General features: G+C 41.9%; 1 protein-coding gene and 1 non-coding gene across 2 annotated transcripts in view; one reads left to right on the forward strand and one right to left on the reverse strand.

Annotated features, from left to right (window-relative positions):
* CLIP1 (CAP-Gly domain containing linker protein 1) overlaps positions 1-12,458 on the reverse strand; it is a 126,813-nt gene that overhangs the window by 91,304 nt on the left and 23,051 nt on the right.
* TRNAQ-UUG lies at positions 7,138-7,223 on the forward strand. Its single transcript has one exon. It is a non-coding gene; the product is annotated as a tRNA-Gln (tRNA).

Consider the following 12,458-nt stretch of genomic DNA (forward strand, 5'->3'; position numbering starts at 1 on the left):
GAGAGACAGAGAGCAAGTGGGGGAGGGGCGGAGAGAGAGGGAGACACAGAATCTGAAGCAGGCTCCGGGCTCTGAGCTGTCAGCACAGTGCCTGATATGGGGCTCAAACTCGTGAACTCTGAGATCATAACCTGAGAAGAAGTAGGCCACTCAACTGACTAAGCTACCCAGGCGCCCCTGCCAGTCTGTCTCTCTTACAAGCAATGACGAGCAGCAGCAAAAAATCTGGCCGGGGATGTCAGAAGAGCCTGCTATGCCCCCTAGAGTGGACTGAACAGTGCCCACCCCTCCCCCACCCAGATATATCCATCTAGAACCTGTGAACGTGACCTTATTTGGAATAAGAGTCTTTGCAGATGTAATTCAGTTAAGGATCTTGAGATCATCCTGGGGATTAGCTGGCTGGGCCCTAAACCCAATGACGAGTGTCCTTATTAGAGCAAGAGAGCACACCAAGAAGGCTACAAGAAGATGGAGGCAGAGATTGCAGTGATGTGTCCAAAGCCAAGGATAGCCGACAGCCACCAAAATCTCAGGGACAGGCACTGAAAGGAATGCTCCCTCAGAGCCTCCAGAAGGACCCAACACTACTGGCACATCCATTTCTGACTTCTGGCCTCCAGAACTGTGAGAGAACACATTTCTGTTGTTTTAAGCCACCCAGTTTGTGGTAATTTGTTACGGCAGCCCTAGGAAACGAATACAGCCATGTCAGCTTTTCTGTTCAAAGACAATCAGACTGGACAGAAATCAAACCAAGACAGTTGCCTCATTAGGCTCCATCTGCAGATTCCCCATGAATCTTGAAAGGGTCCAAAATGGTACAAGGTGTTTTTAATAATGTGAAAGGTAAATTGTGTGGCTTGAAGATTCTGATTAACAGAGTAAGAACCACTGTTTACTGGAAGACAATGATTGCCAATCTTGACTATTAATACAAAATTCCAGGACTCCTTTCTATAACCACCATCATCATCATCCCTGCCATCATGGTGGCAATGGGTGTGGGAGTCCATGTGCCAGGGTGGGGAGCTGATTCAGAGTCAGGTTTGAAGCCACCTGCTTTACTGTCAGACCCTCACCATACACAGCCTGTAAGTTTCAAGCAGATTTACTTGTTCTTGCTACTGCCTTAGGTGGAAGGGAATGGCTGAGTCCCCTGTAAGCTGAAAAAGACTACTGACATGTGCAGAGAATCTGAAGAGGGTGGGGACAGGCTAAGGTCAGAAACTGCCTGGTCCAACATTATAAGGTGAAAGGGTCAGGTAGGTGAGAACAGAACAGACAGAGCACAATGGTCCTGGGGAAGTTATTACGATGGTAAGAAGAGAGCATGACGTGCTCCTTAAAATACTCCACTCAGGCAGAACAGTGAGTTCTTGGGCTCTGGTCAAGCACTCCTCCCTCAAGAGAGATTGTGAAAAACACCATAATCAGCAACAAGGAAGCCTCGGCCAATTTCAAACTTTGCAGCTCAACACCCTGAGCTCACAAAAATCTGAGCATCTACAAGCCACAGTCAAAAGAACAGAGCATGTGGTTATTAGGAACCTACATTTAGCTAGCTATAAACCTGAAGTCTAGACTTTGTGGCCTAACTGAATGCCTCTGCCTCTTGGTCCATACGAGTCATTTGAATCCCGAAACAGGGAACTGTGACCAAGATATAACAAAGGAGAAAAGTCTAGTCTGTCTAGATAAAAGAATTAGTAACACCACGACCAATGCTGGGTTTTTTAATCTCCCAATTCAAGTTTCTTCTTCATGTATTATTAATGAATGGCAGGTCAGGCTTACTTCAAAAAAATCAATTCACTGAGAAACAAAAGATCAAAGTCTTGGTCATGGTACCTACAAATCGTAATGACCAAGAAGCAACATCTCCATATAATGTTTCAAGGTCAGTGAATGTCACCTTAAAACTAATCACTTCCAAAATACATGCAAAAGAGAGAAAAAAAAAAAGGCATTCTTGACTCTCTAATATGCTGATGGTAGTTGAATTTCTGATGTTCGTGCTTACCGAATCTCAAGAGTTTTGGACCTAAAATAAGACAAACCACCCTTCTCCTCTGTACAAACCCTCCCAAAATGTACAAACCATAATAGACACAGTATTATAATCTAGAAATAGTTTGTATACATATTATTATCCCACTTGAGGCTTACAATTCTATGGATCAACAATTACTGTCCTTTCGTAACAAATGAATCAACACCTCAGATTAACAGATGTATTTCCTCACTTGTTAATGACTGGCCACCTGAGGTCATTTGGCTGAGCAGCAGAGATATGAACAGTAAGTAGGCCTGATTCCAGAATCCCAAGTTCTTTCCACTGAACCTAACATTCAAAGTTAGGAAGGACCGCACACCACAAGTAAAAACATTAGGACTCAGTCTTACTAAGATGACAGACACGTGTAGAGGAGCAAGAGTGCCAAAAGCACAAAGATAACACTGAGTTACTTGCATCTCAAAATAACTTGGAAGGTGGGTGACCGGTTATCAATGGTTGTCCATTCATGGGCAAAGAGAATGAAGGTCTGAGCAGTTAAGTGGCTTTCTCAAGGTCACTCAAAGAAGTGGTGGTGGCACTTTTGAGACCCTGTGCTTTGCCTAATAGATCAGCTCTCTGAAGGCAATCTTCCTCCAAGAGAGTAATCCATTCATTCAACAAACATTTCCTGAGAAACTACTATGAAAAAGGCACTCTTCCATTTTCTCATGGGCCCATGCAAAAAGCAGGGAGACCTCTGGGAGGCTCAGAATGAAAGCTGAACACAAAAAATATTTGTCTTTAAGCAAGAAATGGGAGCTTACTGGGGAAATATAGCAGGAACGCCAAGCAGCAGAGTGAACATGAGATTTGCGGTCACAAACTTAAAGCGAAACCAGCCTCCCTTTTCCTCTACTAACCTTTTCTTCCACTAACAAGCTTCTGCTCAGGCACAGGTACCAAAAAGGTGGGGAGCTAAGTTCACTCATAATCAAAATTTTGCCAGTTAAATTAAAATGGAAGGGAAAAACAAGGAGCGATTAAAAAGGGACAGGGAGGGATGCCTGGCTGGTTCAGTCAGCAGAGGATGCAACTCTTGATCTCAGGGTTGTGAGTTCAAGCCATATGTTGGGTGTAGAGATTACTTTTAAAAAAATAAAATCTCTCGGGGCGCCTGGGTGGCGCAGTCAGTTAAGCGTCCGACTTCAGCCAGGTCACGATCTTGCGGTGCGTGAGTTCGAGCCCCGCGTCAGGCTCTGGGCTGATGGCTCAGAGCCTGGAGCCTGTTTCCGATTCTGTGTCTCCCTCTCTCTCTGCCCCTCCCCCGTTCATGCTCTGTCTCTCTCTGTCCCAAAAATAAATAAACGTTAAAAAAAAAAAAAATTAAAAAAAAAATAAATAAAATCTTTAGGGGCACGGGGGTGGCTCAGTCAGTTAAGCTTCTGACTTCAGCTCAGGTCATGATCTCATGGGTTCGAGCCCCGTGTCGGGCTCTGTGCTGACAGCTCAGAGCCTGGAGCCTGCTTCACATTCTGTGTCTCCCCTCTCTCTATGCCCGTTCCCCGCTCGTACTCTGTCTCTGTCAAAAACGAATAAACGTTTAAAAAAAATGAAAATATTTTTTAATTTAAAATAAATAAATCTTAAAAAAAAAATGAGACAGGGAATCTGAGATGGGTGAAGGAAAGTGAAGATAGGGTAGTTCTGACAGCGAAAAGTAGTGAGGGATGAGACACCTCAACAGGATGGAGGGTGGTAATCACGAGGGTACCAGGTGCTTTAACGGACATCCTGTTAAACTACAGATTCTGACTCAGCAGGTCTGGGATGGGGCCTCGGGTTCTGCTAACACTCCCAAGGGATACTAATGCTCCCTCCCCTTTGAGTCGAGAGATAAGAGGTGAGAGTGAGAAGCTTCAAGGTTTTGACCAGGGAGATGGAACACAGTGGCCTGAGTGTGGAAGTGATTTTACAAAGGACCAGGGAGTCCACGGATAAAGGGAGTGGAGAAGTTAAAAGGAATCAGGGAGAGAGACTGAAGTCAGGGCAAGTCAGCTGCAGGGGTACACCAGGTGGTAGACGAGCTGGGGCTTCTGAAGGCCTGAGAAGCAGTTTAGGCCAACAATCACACCAGCCTGGCCCTGAGTTACCTCCCTGAGGGCTACAGGGGAGGTGGGAGGCAGTCTTCAGAGGCAAGTGTCAGATAAGGCAAGGAGGGAAGGAGACTGTTCACAGAAGAGGATGGGGACATAGAAGACTGATCATTACAACCTGAATTACAGAAGGTGAGTTCGAGTTTGGGAAGAAAAGAAGGAGTGAAGAATTGGGCTAAATGAGGTGAACCCAGAAGCACAGGAAGAGATAGTATGAAATTATCCGTCCTCCGCTGTAATGAAGAGGTAGTATGCTCTTGTGCACTCTCTCTCTCAAAATAAACTAAAATTTTAAAAAATTTAAAAGAAATCCAACCCTTAAATACATGCCTTTTTAATACTCTGCAGCAACATGGCAAGTAGACAGGAAGCACCTCAGCTGTGCCCCACTGCGTCTCAAAGAAGAACTTGTACAACAGAGAAACGCGCTCAATTAGCCACTTCTTTAGGGAACATCTATTGTACCTGAAAAAAATGACTGGTCAACTATGGCTACTGAGGCTTGGGTAATCTGGCAGACATTCTCTTGAAAATGAACTATGTGACCCTGTCCCTTCAAGGAAGGGTTATCTTTGTTAACAAAGATAAATTTTACAGACTTCAAGCTGTATAAGAAGCTTGAAGTCATACTTCAAGACAGTATGGTACTGGCACAAAAACAATCAACGGAACAGATCAATGGAACAGAATAGAGAACCCAAAAATGGACCTACAAGTGTATGGCCAACTAATCTTTGACAAAGCAGGAAATCTTGCCATTTGCAACTACATGGATGGAACTAGAGGGTATTACACTAAACGAAATTAGAGAGACAAATATCATGACTTCACTCATATGAGTACTTTGAGATAAAAAAACAAATGAACATAAGGGAAGGGAAGCAAAAATAATATAAAAACAGGGAGGGGGACAAAACATAAGAGACTCTTAAATATGGAGAACAAACAGGATTACTGGAGGGGTTGTGGAGGGGGGGGATCGGCTAAATGGGTAGGGGCATTAAGGAATCTACTTCTAAAATCATTGTTGGACTATATGCTAACTAACATGGATGTAAAATTACAAAAATAAATTAAATAAAATATAAGCACAGATTTAAAAAAAAACAAAGATAAATTCTAGGTATTCAAGAGAAACTTCAAATTTTGGAAAACATATCCTCCACTGTGAGCTTGACAGTTTCCCAATACTGAAGAATTCTCTGATGAAATCAACAGGATTAACAAATGTAATTTTTTGATATTATAATGAAATGTGCCAGAATATGGAAATGTGCCGTAACTCAGTGAATCAATCTTTTTCAACGGACAATGCATAATGTTACAAAATCACTCATGGGTAAAATATTCATTCAAAGCACAAATTAAACCAATGGACTGTTATGTAACAATAGAAGTTCATTCATATGGTTTCAGATTCCACTTTTAATAAACTACAACCTATCAAATTTTGGTAGAAGAAAATCCATAATGAAAATGCTCTTAAAAATACTCCTTTCCCTTCCTCTTCATCCGTTGAGGCCAATTTCCTTCATGTGCATCAACCAAAACGATTCACTACAGATCGAATGAGGAAGCAGCTGTCTCCTATTAAGCCGTCTTCTATTAAAGACAGATTCGCAAAAATGTAAAAACAATGCCATCTTCGTTCAACTTTTTATTTTAGAGAAAGTTACTCATTAAAAATTTATGTAACGTGTAATGGATTTCTAATTTCTGATGAAGTAATATTTCCAGCTTTAATTTCTAAATGGTATAAACATCAATAGATAAAACCTAAATAAAGAAAAGCTCTCTGGACACCTCAATAATTTTTAAGAATGTAAAAGGGTCCTAAGGAAAAAAGTGTTGAGAACTGCTGTTCTATCCATTTGTGCTTTGTATTTAGAGTTGCAAAGGTTGAAAACCCCCATTCCCTAAGGGCTTCCAGAAGCATGTGCTTCTGGCTCAGACAGTCACAGATGCGGACGCCAAGTTAGCAAGTACAGTATTTACTACTGTATTACCACTGGCACAGCGCTGTGCTGGCGGGTGAGTGATATAACTGAACTTAAAATTTGTGGGAAGACTTTACGTACATAATGCAAAAAGAACACAATTATCCATTAATATTGGGGTATTTATATATGTAAACCAGGCATTTCTCTAAGTTGGTTATCAGATGGAATGGTACTCCAAATTAGTTCTTAAAATGTGCAGCATCATCAGCATCACCTAGAAACTTATCAGGGCCCTCCCCCACCCCAGACTTACTGAAACAAACTCTGGGTGGGGGACCAACTACTTGTATTTTTAGCCCTTCTGTTGATTCTGATGCTTACATTCAAGAACCACTCACTGCCGAACAATCAATAAAAGTCACCTGAGGTTCATTTTCTCAATTACATGCACATGAACCATCCACGTGTCCGATTCCCCAAATACCACTACAGAAGCCTCAGCGTTTCACTCCTCTGTGCTTTCGTTTCAGGTGGTTCACTCAGCCTTGAATGCCCTCTCCAAGTCTAGTTACCTCCATCTGCTGAAACCTTACACAAGGGCAGATTCAGGCACTCATCTGCCCCACAAACCCTTCTCTAATGCTCACCAATGAAAATGTGTAACTTCCTGTAGTACTGAATCTGTACCTCTTCCTAGCACCTGGCACACTAAGTTGTGTGTGTCATCTATGCGCTCCACCAGACTGTCTTTTAGTCATTGTTATATTCCCCACAGTACTTTATAAACAATGCTCACTAAAGAAAATGAATGAGGGGGGTGCCTGGGTGGCTCAGTCGGTTGAGCATCCAACTTTGGCTCAGGTCATGATCTCGCAGTCCGTGAGTTCGAGCCCTGCGTCAGGCTTTGTGCTGACAGCTTAGAGCCTGGAGCCTGCTTCAGATTTGGTGTCTCCTCTCTCTGCCCCTCCCCCACTTGTGCTCTGTCTCCCAAAAATAAATAAATGTAAAAAAAAAAATTAAAAAAAAAAGAAAATGAATGAGGGGCGCCTGGGTGGCTCAGTCGGTTGAGCGCCTGACTTTGGCTCAGGTCGTGATCTCACAGCTCTGTGGGTTCGAGCCCCACATCGGGCTCTGTGCTGACGGCTCAGAGCCTGAAGCCTGCTTCGGATTCTGTGTCTCCCTCTCTCTGCCCCTGACCCACTTGCATTCTGTCTCTCTCAAAAATAAACAAACATTAAAAAAATTTTTTTAAAAGAAGAAAAAAAGAAAATGAATGAGGAAAATAGTCTTAATTGTTTCAATAATTCTACACGCACACCAGTCAGAGTGTATCAGTATTTTAAAAGATTATACTTGGTGCTTGCTACAGGTGACAGAAAAATACATGGCATAGACCTAAACTCAAGGAGTTTATAATGTAGTTGGGAAGAAAAGACCCACATACATGAAAAATAACTAAGATTACAATGTAACTTACAAGAAATACCAAACCATGCAATGATCCTGGAAGTGTTTTTAGAAGATGGAAGGATGGAGTGGATTAAGGCAGAAAGAAAACGCTTCATGGCAAGGAAGGATTTCAGCAAGGGCTCAAAGGAAAGTAACAGCCTTGTACAGGTGTCAGCAGTCAGGATATTAAGAAGTCCCAGAGAAAAGACTTCAGAGGAGGAGAAGAAGGAGGAGGAAAGGTATAAAGCATGTGGGTAAAACACTGAGCAGCTTGGTTTGGCTAACATCAGAAGATTCTTGCAATAAATCAAGTTAGACAAGAGCTTTAGAACTCAATCAAAAAAATTTACTATGATCAGCTTTTACTTCAAGATTCTAGTGGTAGGAAATGAAAGATGTCTGGAGTTTCCTCTTAAACCCTAAATTTATTTCAGTTGTTCATTTCAGTGATCTTAACCTGGCTATCATTGTCAAGCAAAGATTTAAACCAAGGGTTGGCAGGCTTTTTCTCGTGGCATGCCAAGTCTTCACTCACTCAAACCGTGGGTACAAGTAACAGATGGGGGCTGCCGGGGGCAGGTCTTAAATTTCAGGAAGGGGAGCCATGAGCATCTGAAGTCAGTGATCAAAATGGAAATACAGAGGAAGGTTCTCATCTCAAATCCTTCACATACATAACACCTTAGCAAGGATAAATTTGCAGGGGCTATAAAAATTAGATACCACTGAACATACATGACAACTCTGGCCTTTCTACTACTCTGCACGTATGGTAGGGCAGACCAGAAATCCCACGAACTACTTTGCCTTGATAATGTGAACATGAGTAAAGGGAAACCTCACTAACATGGAGTCAGGAGGCCAGGAGGGGGAGTTCTCAAGCAGTATCAGTCACGAATTGTCAATGACCAATCCCAACACAATTGTCAACAGGAAAGAATCCTCAATTACAGGCCCCAACAGCATAAGATGTATACAGCATCTCCTCCAAGAAATTGACTACCTCACTCAGCCAATGAGGAACAGTCATGACCCTGAACTCTTACCTTTCTCCAATGGACTCTTCTCAAAAATTTACCCTTCCCAACTTCCACCTTCTCCATAGAATAACGTGCTTACTTGGACTGGCCTATGGTTTTTGCTACCGCCTGCTTATCTTGAATTGCAATTCTCTGCTATTCCAGAATCAACTCATTTTTGCTGGTAAAATAACTGTTTTAAGATTTTTAGGGGCGCCTGGGTGGCGCAGTCGGTTAAGCGTCCGACTTCAGCCAGGTCACGATCTCGCGGTCCGTGAGTTCGAGCCCCGCGTCGGGCTCTGGGCTGATGGCTCAGAGCCTGGAGCCTGTTTCCGATTCTGTGTCTCCCTCTCTCTCTGCCCCTCCCCCGTTCATGCTCTGTCTCTCTCTGTCCCAAAAATAAATAAACGTTGAAAAAAAAAAAAAATGAAAAAAAAAAAAAAGATTTTTAGAGTGTCTTACCATCAACTGTTCATGTTGGTCTGTAAGGCACACTGAAAGCTAAATGTTCTAGATCTGCACTACCCAGGATGGTAGTCACTAGCCACATGTGCTGTTTAAACTTTAAATTCTTACAAAATGAAATAAAAATTCAGCTCCTCAGTCGCATCAGCCACATTTCAAGTGCTCAATAACCACAGCGCAACATATACAACAATTTCTACCATGCCAGAAAGTTCTATTGAACAGCACTGTTCTAGAACCTCCTCCATCCAGGAAGGATCTCCACGTCAAATGTAATCACTTGAGTAAATTTTAAGGTTATCTCAATAATACTGCTTTGGTCAAAAGTATCCTTGACTCCTCTTTTAGAATTAACTTCAGAGACAGTTTGTTAAGTTGTACTTTACTGGTGACCCAAAGTGGTAATGACCACTCAATCTCTCAAAGCTCTTCATTGGACTTGACTCTAAAACACTACTGGCGGGGCGCCTGGGTGGCGCAGTCGGTTAAGCGTCCGACTTCAGCCAGGTCACGATCTTGCGGTCCGTGAGTTCGAGCCCCACGTCGGGCTCTGGGCTGATGGCTCAGAGCCTGGAGCCTGTTTCCGATTCTGTGTCTCCCTCTCTCTCTGCCCCTCCCCCGTTCATGCTCTGTCTCTCTCTGTCCCAAAAATAAATAAACGTTGAAAAAAAAAAAAATTAAAAAAAAAAAAAACACTACTGGCTGTTTCCAAAATTTGAATTAAAAAAAAAAAAAAAACTTTAAAATATGATGTGCAAAAAAATAATAAGATGTGCAACTACTTAACATAGCAAAAATGTAACCAAGGCACACAGAAAATTCCAAGAGTTCCCAGAATTATTAATGGCTCTATCACTGTAATAAATGAACAACACTTCCCTAGATGACAAAACCTAAGTTCTGGTGTACTTTTTTCATTTATTTATTTATTTAAGTAATCTCTACACTCAACATGGGGCTCAAACTCATGACCCTGAGATCAAGAGCCACATTCTCCACCGACTGAACCAGACAGGAGCCCCTTTTCTCATTTTTTAAAATATTTATTTACTTACAGAGAGAGAGGGAGAGGGAGAACCCCAGGCAGGCTCCACACTGTCGGTATAGGGCCCAACACAGGGCTCAATCCCACAAACCATGAGATCATGACCCGAGCCAAAAACAAGAGTTGGATGCTCACCCAGAAATGGACCCACAAACATATGACCAACTAATCTTTGACAAAGCAGGAAAGAATATCCAATGGAATAAAGACAGTCTCTTCAGCAAATGGTGTTGGGAAAACTGGACAGCAACATGCAGAAAAATGAACCTGGACCACTTTCTTACACCTTACACAAAAATAAACTCAAAATGGATGAAAGACCTAAACATAAGACAGGAAGCCATCAAAATCCTCAAGGAGAAAGCAGGCAAAAAGCTGTTTGACCTCAGCCGCAGCAACTTCTTACTCAACATGTCTCCAGAGGCAAGGGAAACAAAAGCAAAAATGAACTACTGGGACCTCATCAAAATAAAAAGCTTCTTCACAGGAAGGAAACAATCAGCAAAACTAAAAGGCAACCGGCAGAATGGGAGAAGATATTTGCAAATGACTAATAAAGGATTAGTAACCAAACTCTATACAGAACTTCTCAAACTCAACACCCAAAAAACAAATAATCCAGTGAAGAAATGGGCAAAAGTCATGAATAGACATTCCTCCAAGGAAGACATCCAGATGGCCAACTGACACATGAAAAAATGCTCAACATCCATCATCAGAGAAACACGCACCAAAACCACAATGAGATACCACCTCACACCTGTCAGAATGGCTAACATTAACAACTCAGGCAACAACAGATGTTGGTGAGGATGCAGAGAAAGAGGAACTCTTTTGCACTGCTGGTAGGAAGGCAAACTGGTGCAGCCACTCTGGAAAACAGTGTGGAGGTTCCTCAAAAAACTAAAAATAGAACTGCCCTATGACCCAGCAATTGCACTACTCGGTATTTACCCAAGGGATACAAGTATGCTGTTTCGAAGGGGTGCATGCACCTCAATGTTTATAGCAGCGCTATCAACAATAGTCCAAGTATGGAAAGAGCCCAAATGTCCATCAATGGATGAATGGATAAAGATATATACACAACACATAATATATATAATGGAGTGTTACTAGGCAATCAAAAAGAATGAAATCTTGCCATTTGCAACTATGTGGATGGAACTGGAGGGTATTATGCTAAGTGAAATTAGTCAGAGAAAGACAAATATCAAATGACTTCACTCATATGAGGACTTTAAGGTAAAAAAACAAATGAACATAAGGGAAGGGAAGCAAAAATAATATAAAAACAGGGAGGGGGACAAAACATAAGACACTCTTAAATATAGAGAACAAACAGAGGGTTACTGGGGGGGTTATGGGTGGGGGAGCTAAATGGGTAAGGGGCATTAAGGAATCTACTCCTAAAAACATTGTTGCACTATATGCTAACTAACTTGGATATAAATTTAAAACTAAATTAGTTTTTTTTTTAAAAGTAGGGATGGGAGGGGCGCCTGGGTGGCGCAGTCGGTTAAGCATCCGACTTCAGCCAGGTCACGATCTCGCGGTCCGTGAGTTCGAGCCCCGCGTCAGGCTCTGGGCTGATGGCTCAGAGCCTGGAGCCTGTTTCCGATTCTGTGTCTCCCTCTCTCTCTGCCCCTCCCCCGTTCACGCTCTGTCTCTCTCTGTCCCAAAAATAAATAAACGTTGAAAAAAAAAAAAAATTAAAAAAAAAAAATTTAAAAAAAAGTAGGGATGGGAGACCTAAAACTGATCCAAATCACCTGAATTTATAAATAAAAAAAAGAGTTGGATGTTCAACTGAGGCACCCAGGTGCCCCATTTTTAAAGCCAGTCACATTACTTATAATCTCAATTTCCAAACCATAATACTGCAACAGACTATACACTAACCCCCAGAATCCTATATTTACATCATTGACTAATGCCATAGTTCCAGTATTTTTTCAAGCGAAGAACCATTTGTAAAATACTTATCGCTAAAACTCACTTCTGAACAAAGATAGCTACTATTTTGCTAGTACATTCTCAAATGGGAGATGCAGGGAGGGATCCAGGACACATAGATGGTTCGGTGGCACCAACTCTTCTGGTTCTCTTCTCATTAAAAGGTTTACATTTCACTTAACTGGAAGCTTTGTTGCTAAACATCAACACGAGAGGAACAGGGCTTTGTTCTTTTCCCTGTGTAACCTACAGGTTTATTTTGAGAGACAAAAAAAAAAAAAAAAAGTCAGGCCTCAAGCAACAATTTTGAAGTAGATTAATATCCTAGTTCATGATTTAACTCTGAGATCTGACCTAAATAACAAATTTTAAAAGGACAAGATATTTATTTCAGGGAAGCAAATAACCTTAGAAGACTTATCCTCTTTCGTA

Source organism: Lynx canadensis, chromosome D3 (assembly GCF_007474595.2).
Source record: "Lynx canadensis isolate LIC74 chromosome D3, mLynCan4.pri.v2, whole genome shotgun sequence".
Lineage (NCBI taxonomy): Eukaryota > Metazoa > Chordata > Mammalia > Carnivora > Felidae > Lynx > Lynx canadensis.